This window comes from Aegilops tauschii, chromosome 5 (assembly GCF_002575655.3).
Source record: "Aegilops tauschii subsp. strangulata cultivar AL8/78 chromosome 5, Aet v6.0, whole genome shotgun sequence".
NCBI classification, from domain to species: Eukaryota; Viridiplantae; Streptophyta; class Magnoliopsida; order Poales; family Poaceae; genus Aegilops; species Aegilops tauschii.
In genome coordinates this window covers 277,131,254-277,143,106 of record NC_053039.3, presented here as the reverse complement: position 1 = coordinate 277,143,106, position 11,853 = coordinate 277,131,254, and positions in this window count along the sequence as shown.

The window sequence follows — 11,853 nt, the reverse complement described above, 5'->3', positions numbered from 1 at the left end:
CCAACAAACATCAATCCATGGCTTGTCCGAAATAACGGGTGCCGTCCAACTAACAACAATCCTGGGGGAGTTTTGTTTGCAATATTTTGATTTGATTTGAGCATGCGACTGGGCATCCCGGTTACCGGCCATTTTCTCGTGAGTGATGAGCGGAGTCCACTCATCGTGAGAATAACCCACCTAGCATGGAAGATATAGACAGCCCTAGTTGATACATGACCTATTCGAGCATACAAAATAGAACTTCATTTGAAGGTTTACAGTTTGGCACATACAAATTTACTTGGAACGGCAGGTAAATACCGCATATAGGAAGGTATGGTGGACTCATATGGAATAACTTTGGGGTTTATGGAAGTGGATGCACAAGCAGTATTCCTGCTTAGTACAAGTGAAGGCTAGAAAGAGACTGGGAAGCGACCAACTAGAGAGCGACAACAGTAATGAACATGCATTAAGATTAATCAACAATGAGTGCAAGCATGAGTAGGATATAAATCACCGTGAACATAAATATCGTGGAGGCTATGTTGATTTTGTTTCAACTACATGCGTGAACATGTGCCAAGTCAAGCCACTCGAATCGTTCAAAGGAGGATACCACCCTATCATACCACATCACAACCATTTTAATAGCATGTTGGCATGCAAGGTAAACCATTATAAACTCCTAGCTAATTAAGCATGGCATGAGCAACTATAATCTCTAATTGTCATTACAAACATGTTTCATTCATAATAGGCTGAATCAGGAACGATGAACTAATCATATTTACACACAAGATAGGTCGAGTTCATACCAGCTTCTCTCATCTCACTCAGTCCATCATATATCGTCATTATTGCCTTTCACTCGAACGACCGAACGGTGTGGGTAATAATAATAGTGCACGTGCATTGGACTAAGCTGGAATCTGCAAGCATTTAATACAAGGGAGAAGACAAGGTAATATGGTCTCTTGGTTAAATCAACAATAATGCATATGAGAGCCACTCAACATTTTCATCATGGTCTTCTCCTCTCGACCCCCAAAGAATAAGAAAATAAATAAAACTATTTACACGGGAAAGCTCCCAACAAGCAAAAGAAGAACGAGAAATCTTTTTGGGTTTTCTTTTAATTACTACTACTACAGGCATGGAAGTAAACTAGCTAAAAGCTACAACTAATTTTTTTGGTCTTTCTTAAGGTTTTCAAGAACACAAGAAGAAGGCTTAGAAAAGAAAATAAACTAGCATGGATAGTACAATGAAAAAGTATGAGCACCGACAACTAGAATGAGTGTGAACATGAATGTAATGTCGGTGAGAAATACGTACTCCCCCAAGCTTAGGCTTTTGGCCTAAGTTGGTTTATGCCCACGGATCGAAGCTACTCTCTCCGGTGTACTGAGGAGGGTCCTCAAGGTGCCACTGGTTGGCGATCTCCTCCGGATCCCACTGATAAACAGACTGTCGATAAGGGTCAAGTGGTGGCTTAGGCTCAGGCTCTGGGACTTGTGTCAGCCTCCAGTATGCATAAATGGCCTCGGGTAAGATGAGTTACGCGCCTGAAAGTTGTTAAACAAAGAGGGTGCAGGCAAGGTAATAGTCTCATAGTGAGTTTTATCAAATATCAAATTATACTTAAGCATCTTCTTCTTATTTTTAACAATAAATTCATGTGCTACCATACTCTTATAATCTAGAAAAATAGGGGGCAGCAACTTTTCCTCTTTATCATAATGCCTAATAGGTATCTCAAAGTGTTTAGCAAGGCGTGAAGCAAAGATGCCTCCGAAGATGGGGCCCTTTGTATGGTTTAGAATTAATCGTTTAGCAACAATAGCGCCTAAGATGAAAGTTGTATCACGAAACAAAGCATGACGCAAAATCACAAGATCAGCAGCACTAAGATTTCCACTGTTCCCGCGACCAATTAAGCATCTACTAGCAAATATCGCAAAGTAACGTAGAACAGGAAAATGTATACTAGTAATTCTTGCATCGAAAACTTTCCTCATTTCCCCTACATCAATTCTATCAATAAATCCATCCACATCACTACGATGTGGTTCCTCGAAGCTACCCACAAAGGGTATCTTGCAGACCCAACAAAAATCATGGAGTGACATCTCCTTAACCTCATCATATAAGTGAAACTCCACTGAAGGTGGTGATTTCTTAGCATGGAAATAAAAAATTTGCACGAAAATATTAGTGAGTAGGAGATACTGTTCGCGCTGGTCGTGGAGGAAGTCGGTGAGGCCTGCATTCTCAGCCAAGTAATAAAAGTCATCGTAAATTTCGGCGGCTCTCAAGAACGCATCACAAGGCCATTCGCACGGCCGAACCTCCACAGTGCGAGGAAGATTGTATTTGGGCTTTTTATTCTCCTCATTCTGCTTATCCTTCGAGCTTCGGCTGGAAGGGCTCCTCGACAATCTCTTCATCATTTTCTTTCTCTGAAAAATTTCTGAAATTTTAGTGACTCAAAATAAAAGTGAACCATACTCAACAAGATTGATAGCAACTACTCCCACAGGTGCCTAGAGGCTATATCATGCATTAAAACTACTTTGGACCATATAAATTTTACATGCAAGCTCAAGAACAGGGTCACCTTGGCAGCAAAAATTTGCAATAAATAAAGCACTAGAACAAAAACTAATTGGACCTTTGGAGGAGTCACATACTGAAGAACAATCCCCCAAAACAGTTTTGTGAATGGAGCTTTGAGCAAAGAGATCAAAAATGGCAGCAAGATGAGCTAGAACATGGGTTTGAGCTATGGGAGGAATTTTTCTGGAGGAATACAAAGTGAGTGGGTGCTGGAATAAGTGGAGGGGGTCCACGTGGGGCCCACAAGGCAGGGGGCATGCCCCAGGGGTGTGGGCGCACCCTGTGCCCTCGTGGCCAAATGGTGGGCCCCCTCGTGTGTTCTCAGTGCCAGAAATTCTTAAATATTCTACAAAAAATCATATTTCATTTTCAGGACATTTGGAGAACTTTTATTTTCGGGGTATTTTTATTGCAAAGATAATTCAGAAAACAGACAGAAAATACTATTTTTGCTTTATTTAATCTAAATAAAAGAAAGTAAAAGGAGGGTACAAAGAGTTGTGCTTTCTAACTTCATCCATCTCGTGCTCATCAAAAGGAATCCACTAACAAGGTTGATCAAGTCTTGTTAACAAACTCTTTTCGAATAACATGAAACCGGAGAATTTTCGAATAACACTAGGTTACCTCAATGGGGATATGCATGTCCCCAACAATAAGAATATCATATTTCTTCTTGACAATAGGAAGAGGGAATTCAAAACCTCCCATAGTAATCGTTGAAATTTTTCCAATAGAATTGATACTGTGGACTTGAGGTTGTTTCCTCCGAAAGTGTACCGTATGCTCATTACCATTAACATGAAAAATTACATTGCCTTTGTTGCAATCAATAACATCCCCTGCAGTATTCAAAAAGGGTCTACCAAGGATAATCGACATACTATCGCCCTCGGGAATATCAAGAATAACAAAGTCCGTTAAAATAGTAACGTTTGCAACCACAACAGGCACATCCTCACAAATACCGACAGGCATAGCAGTTAATTTATCGGCCATTTGCAAAGATATTTTAGTAGGTGTGAACTTATTCAAATCAAGTCTACGATATAAAGAGAGAGGCATAACACTAACACCGGCTCCAAGATCACATAAAGCAATTTTAACATAGTTTCTTTTAATGGAGCATGGTATAGTTGGTACTCCTGGATCTCCTAGTTTCTTTGGTATTCCACCTTTAAAAGTATAATTGGCAAGCATGGTGGAAATTTCAGCTTCTGGTATCTTTCTTTTATTTGTAACAATATCTTTCATATACTTAGCATAAGGATTCATTTTAAGCATATCAGTCAAACGCATACGCAAAAAGATAGGTCTAATCATTTCAGCAAAGCGCTCAAAATCCTCATCATCCTTTTTCTTGGATGGTTTAGGAGGAAAAGGCATTGGTTTTTGAACCCATGGTTCTCTTTCTTTATCATGCTTCCTAGCAATGAAGTCTCTCTTATCATAACGTTGATTCTTTGATTGTGGGTTATCAAGATCAATGGCAGGTTCAATCTCTACATCATTGTTATTGCTAGGTTGAGCATCAACATGAACATCATCATTATCACTAGGTTCATGTTCATTACCAGATTGTGTTTCAGCATCAGAAATAGAAATATCATTGGGATTCTCAGGTGTGTCAATAACAGGTTCACTAGAAGCATGCAAAGTCCTATCATTTTTCTTTTTCTTCTTCTTAGAAGGACTAGGTGCATCAACATTAGTTCTCTGAGAATCTTGCTCAACTCTCTTAGGGTGGCCCTCAGGATACAAAGGTCCCTGAGTCATTCTACCCCCTCTAGTCATAACTCTAACAGCATCATCATTTTTCTTATTATTTAATTCATTGAGCAAATCATCTTGTGCTTTAAGCACTTGTTCTACCTGAGTGGTAACCATAGAAGCATGTTTACTAATAAATTTAAGGTCACCTTTAACTCTAGACATATAACCACTCAAGTGTTCAACCATATAAGCATTACGTTTCAATTGTCTACCAACATAAGCATTGAAGTTTTCTTGTTCAACAATAAAATTATCAAACTCATCCAAGCATTGGCTAGCAGACTTATTACGAGGAATATCACCTTCGTCAAATCTATAGAGATAATTTACCATTACTACCTGTGTCGGGTTATTAAGACCATGTATTTCTTCAATAGGTGGTAAATTCTTAACATCTTCAGCTTTAATACCCTTTTCTTTTATAGATTTCTTTGCCTCTTGCATATCTTCAGGACTAGAAATAGAATACCCCTTTTCTTCGGAGTTGGCTTAGGAGTTGGTTCAGGAAGTGTCCAATCATTATCATTACTCAATATATTATTCAATAGCAATTCAACTTGCTCAACAGTTCTTTCCCTGAAAACATAACTAGCACAACTATCCAGGTGGTCTCTGGAAGCATCAGTTAGTCCATTATAAAAGATATCAAGTATTTCATTTTTCTTGAGAGGATGATCAGGCAAAGCATTAAGTAATCGGAGAAGCCTCCCCCAAGCTTGTGGGAGACTCTCTTCTTCAATTTGCACAAAATTATATATTTCCCTTAAAGCAGCTTGTTTCTTATGAGCGGGGAAATATTTAGCAGAGAAGTAATAAATCATATCCTGGGGACTACGCACAGAACCAGGATCAAGAGAATTAAACCATGTTGTAGCATCACCCTTTAATGAGAACGGAAATAATTTAAGGATTTAGTAGTAACGAGTTTTCTCATCATTAGTGAATAGGGTGGCTATATCATTTAATTTAGTAAGATGTGCCACAATAGTTTCAGATTCATAGCCATAAAAAGGATCAGATTCAACCAAAGTAATTATTTCAGGATCGACAGAGAAATCATAATCCTTATTGGAAATACAGATAGGTGAAGTAGCAAAAGCAGGGTCATATTTCATTCTAGCATTCAAAGACTTTTCTTTCAGCTTAGCTAACAGTTTCTTAAGATCATATCTATCTTTGCAAGCAAAAAGGTCTCTAGCAGTTTCTTCATCCACAACATAACCCTCAGGCACATCAGGCAATTCATATCTAGGGGGAGAATCTTCCTCATCACTTTCATCAATATTATCTGTTTCAATAATTTCATTCTCTCTAACCCTAGCAAGTTGTTCATCAAGAAATTCACCTAATGGCACAGGATTGTCAAGCATAGAAGTAGTTTCATCATAAGCATCATGCATAGCAGAAGTGGCATCATCAATAACATGCGACATATCAGAATCAATAAAAGGTGTAGGTGTTGCAAATTTACTCATAACACAAGGTGAATCAAGTGCAGAGCTAGATGGCAGTTCCTTACCTCCCCTCGTAGTTGAGGGAAAAATCTTGGTTCTTTCATCTTTCAAGTTCCTCATAGTGATCAACAGATATAAATCCCAAGTGACTCAAAGAATAGAGCTATGCTCCCCGGCAACGGCGCCATAAAATAGTCTTGATAACCCACAAGTATAGGGGATCGCAACAGTTTTCGAGGGTAGAGTATTCAACCCAAATTTATTGATTCGACACAAGGGGAGCCAAAGAATATTCTCAAGTATTAGCAGTTGAGTTGTCAATTCAACCACACCTAAAAATGTTAATATCTGCAGCAAAATATTTAGTAGCAAAGTAGTATGGAAGTAACGGTAACGGTGGCAATAGTAATAGTAGTAGTTTTTGTAGCAATCGTAACAGTGGCAACGGAAAAGTAACTAAGCAAAGATCAATATGTGAAAAGCTCGTAGGCAATGGATCAATGGTGGATAATTATGTCGGATGTGATTCCTCATGCAATAGTTATAACATAGGGTGACACAGAACTAGCTCCAGTTCATCAATGTAATGTTGGCATGTATTCCGAATATAGTCATACGTGCTTATGGAAAAGAACTTGCATGACATTTTGTCCTACCCTCCCGTGGCAGCGGGGTCCTATTGGAAACTAAGGGATATTAAGGCCTCCTTTTAATAGAGTACCGGACCAAAACACTAACACTAAGTGAATACATGAACTCCTCAAACTACGGTCATCACCGGTAAGTATCCCGATTATTGTCACTTCGGGGTTAACGGATCATAACACATAATAGGTGACTATTGAATTGCAAGATAGGATCAAGAACTCAAATATATTCATGAAAACATAATAGGTTCAGATCTGAAATCATGGCACTCGGGCCCTAGTGACAAGCATTAAGCATAGCAAAGTCATAGCAACATCAATCTCAGAACATAGTGGATACTAGGGATCAAACCCTAACAAAACTAACTCGATTACATGGTAAATCTCATCCAACCCATCACCATCCAGCAAGCCTACGATGGAATTACTCACGCACGGCGGTGAGCATGATGAAATTGGTGATGGAGGAAGGTTGATGATGACAACGACGACGGATTCCCCTCTCCGGAGCCCCGAACGGACTCCATATCAGCCCTCCCGAGAGAGATTAGGGCTTGGCGGCGGCTCTGTATCGTAAAACGCGATGAATCCTTCTCTCTGATTTTTTTTCTCCCCGAAAGTGAATATAAGGAGTTGGGGTTGAGGTTGGTGGAGTCCCAGGGGGCCCACAAGGCAGGTGGCGCGTCCTGCACCCTCGTGGATAGTGTGTGGGCCCCCTGATGCTAATTTTTTCGCCAATATTTTTCATTAATTCCAAAACGCGTCTCCGTGGATTTTCAGGTCATTCCAAGAACTTTTATTTTTGCACACAAATAACACCATGGCAGTTCTGCTGAAAACAGCGTCAGTCCGGGTTAGTTTCATTCAAATCATGCAAGTTAGAGTCCAAAACAAGAGCAAAAGTGTTTGGAAAAGTAGATACGTTGGAGACGTATCATTCCCCCTCTCTATCTTGTTGTGATGAATTGAGTTTTACATTTGAGGTTTCACTATTATAGGATTGAATACTTTTATGGATTTGAGAAAACTTGGTGTATATCTTGCGTATGAATACCCATGGTGACAATGGGGTATCATATTGATTCACTTGATGTATATTTTGGCACTCAACTCGTGGATTCCCGAGGTGACATTGGGGTAATCTACGCATAGGGGTTGATGCACATTTTCATCCTTGTTTCTCCGGTAGAAATCTTGGGGAACTCTTTGAGGTTATTTGTGTTGGATTGAATCTAAATTTGTTTGATGCATATCGTATAATTGACCCACGGATACTTGTGGTGACATGGATTATCTAGGTGACATTAGTGTTGATTGATGTGTTTTCATATGGTGTTATTTTAGTATGAACTCTAGGGTTGTTTGTGACATTTATTGGCATAGCTCAAAAGATTGATCGGAAAGAATAACTTTGAGGTGGTGTCATACCCTACAGACAATTTCTTCTTATGTTCTTCGCTAGATAAAAACTTTGGAGTGACTCTTCGTCGCACGTTGAGGGATTGACATATGATTTAATTATGTTAGCATTGTTGAGGGATTGCACTAGTGAAAGTATGAACCATAGGCCTTGTTTCTAAGCATTGCAATACCATTTGTGCTCCGTTTTATCATTTGCTACCTTGCTGTTTTTTAATTTTCAGATTACAAAAACCTATATCTACTATCCATGCTACACTTTTATCATCATCTCTTCGCCGAACTAGTGCACCTATATAATTTACCATTGTATTTGGTGTGTTGGGGACACAAGAGATTTCTTGTATTTGATTGCAGGGTTGTTTGAGAGAGACCATATTCATCCTACACCTCCCATGGATTGATAAACCTTAGGTCATCCACTTGAGGGGCAAATTCTACTGTCCGACAAAACTCTACTCTTGGAGGCCCAACACGAGTCTACAAGAATAAAGTTGCGTAGTAGACATCACCTCTGCATGCAGTTATGCATTCGTCCTTGAGCCTATATTTGTGATAAATATGGTTTGATATGAAATAAGTGATTGCCTACTTTCAAATTCATAATCTGTGAATTTTAAATGCAGGGATTAAATTAGGGATAAACGTCAAAATCTTTGAATTTTAAATGCAGGGATTAAATTAGCGATATGCTCTGCAGACCAGTACACTGCACACGGTTTGCGAAATTAAAACGTCTGTGATAAACGTCAAGATCATACATCTTCCTCAGATCCAGTACGTGTGGGAAGAATCTCTACTGCACACATGATCAGCCAAGAAAAACGTGTGAGATTAACGACAACAACGCACACAGTTCCTTATTAAATGTTTGCGAAAGTCACCTTATCACACACGCTTGGCAATTATGGACTGCTTATGATGTCGTGCGCATCGTAAACGTTTGCTCATAGAAGAACATCTCTGATAGGCCTTCATCCGCCACGGGTACTACAGATGAATCATGTGGGATATATTCAAGCTTCGCATATAGTTTTATAGGGACGACTGTATGCACTCTTACATCGAATCGCATATAGTCGAGGAAAAGTAAATGTGTGTGATTGTCTGCTTATCATACACGTTTTATAATCGTGAACTGTTTGTGATGGGGCGCGCATCATAAATGTAGCACCACAGAATACTGATGGCGATGGTAATGTGAGCACAAACGAGTAGCAAGGATGGAGCGTTTGGGATATTCGACATATCACAAACAGTTGTCTGAAGACTCACGTTTGGGATAGATGCCGGCATCGCATACGCTTAGTTATGCAAAACGCATCGCATACTCCCTATCCCCGACGGTTTCTTGGTCATGTGGGAAGGACCACCCCCTATCGCGTACACAGGCAAGGCTACGGTTTAAAATGTTGTCGTGGAAAGGGGTTAAAACCGTTTGTATAGCAGCTCGCTGTACCAGTGCTAGTGCATCGGATCCCGTGACTATCTGTTGTGACGACACTGGCGCCATTGCCATTGCCAAGGAGCCCAGGTTTCACAAAAAGACCAAGCATATCAAACGCCGCTTCAACTCCATCCGTGATTACACCAAGGAAGGGGACATAGATCTTTGCAAAGTTCATATAAATATGAATGTGGCAGACCCGTTGACTAAACCTCTTCCACGAGCAAAACATAATCAGCACTAGAACTCTATGGGTATTAGATTCATTACGATGTAAGCTAGACTATTGAATCTAATGCTAGTGGGAGACTATTGGAAATATGCCCTAGAGGAAATAATAAATATGTTATTATCATATTTCCTTGTTCATGATAAATGTTTACTATCCATGCTAGAGTTGTATTCACCAGAAACTTAAATACATGTGTGGATACATAAACAACACCGAGTCCCTAGTGAGCCTCTACTAGACTAGCTCGTTGATCAAAGATGGTTAAGGTTTCCTAACCATAGACATGAGTCAAGATCGCATCATTAGAAGAATGATGTGATGGACAGACCCAACCGTAAGCTTAGCATCAGATCGTATCACTTAGTTTATTTGCTACAGTTTTCTTCCTCTCAAGTATCTATTCCTTAGACCATAGATCATGCCACTCTCGAATACCGAAAGAATACTTTGTGGGTTATAAAATATCACTTTGCAATTGGGTAATCATAAAGGTGCTCTATAGGTATCTCAGAAAGTGTTTGTTGGGTTGCATGGATCAAGAATGGGGTTTGTCGCTCTGTGTGACGGAGAGATATCTCTCGGCCCTCTCGGTAATACAACATCGTGAATAGCTTGCAAGCATGTGACTAATGAGTTTAGTCACGAGGATCTTGTATTACGGAACGAGTAAAGAGACTTGTCGGTAATGAAATTGAACTAGGTATGGCGATACCGAAGATCGAATCTCGGACGGGTAACATATTGCCGGACAAAGGGAATTGTATACGGGATTAACGAAATCCTCGACATCATAGTTCAAACCGATAAAGATCTTCGTTGAATATGTGGGAGTAAATATGGGCATCTAGGTCCCGTTATTGATTATTGATCGGAGAGGAGTCTCGGTCATGTATGCATGTTCTCGAACCCGTAGGGTCACCCACTTAACATTCGGTAACGCCAGGACAATATTGGGAATTCATATGATGAAATCCGAAATTAGTTCGGAGTCTCGGATGGGATCCAAGACATCACGAGGAGCTCCGGAATAGTCTAGAGGTAAAGATTTATATATGGGAAGTTTTATTCGGGGTTCCGAAAATGTCAAGGGGTCCACCTGGAGTGTACCGGGGGGCACCGAAGGGTTTCGGGGGTCCATCGGAGGGACCAACTAGCCCAGAAGGGCCACATGGACAGTAGGGGGTGCACCAGCCCCTTGGGCTGCGTGCGTCCCCTGTCTTGGGGGGCAAGCCACCCCCCTTAGGCCGCTTCCCCTGCCTTGGAGGCGGGGCTAGTGCTAGCCGCCCCCTCCCTCACCCCTATATATAGTGGGGAGGTGCATGGGGAGTTACACCTTTCCACACTTGGTCGCCGCCTCTCCCAACCTCTCCATCTCCTCGCGCAGACGCTTGGCGAAGCCCTACTACAGTTCTGCTGCCACCACCGTACCACCACCACGCCATCGTGCTGGCTTAGATCTACCTTTCCACCCTCCACTGCACCTAGCCATATGTGTGCACATCCCAGAGGTGTCGTTCGTTCGGTGCTTGGATCACAAGGGAGTACGACTACGCCTACCACGATCTTTAGATCGTTAACGCTTTTGGTCTACAAGTGTATGTAGACACTCCCCCTCTCGTTGCTAGCATCTCCATAGAATAGATCTTGGGTGTTTCGTAGAAAAAATTGTTTTCCATGCAACGTTCCCCATCACCACCAACTCGCTCCTCACTCTCACCGATCTTGGACTGCGCCCCCATTGTCTTTCCTGGACTGGGGAACAGGCAACAAGGCCAATAGGGATGTCGAGACGAGGCAGCTGTGCGGGGGGCTGCTGCCCCGTGCCTGCCCATACCCGGTTGACTGGGTGGTAACAGTTGGCCCAACATCTACAACAAGGAGGTAGCGCTTTACTTGTTCGTCGGTGTGGACAGTGAGATCACGCCCCACGATGGCGGTTGTTAGGGGTGTGGTTGGGCGATGCTGATTTACGCCGCCTGCATATGCAAGCGGGGTGGATGAGGCGACGAAACCTGCGGTAGGAGGAGGGGCGTGGGGGTGGTTTGGGTTAGAGCATCTACAGCCGGACCTCTCAAACCCGCCTCATACGCCCGGGCGGGCCGCTCAATCAGTGTCCGGTCACGTTTTTCTGACCCAGACGGGCTCCTTAAATGGGCCTCAAACGCCCGGGCTGACCGACACCCCTCATATCCAACCCAAAATATGGGGCGGATATGGGAGCGCCCGGGCACGCCCGCCACGTCGGTCTGACGGCAGGGTCCCACGCGGAAACGCCCGGAA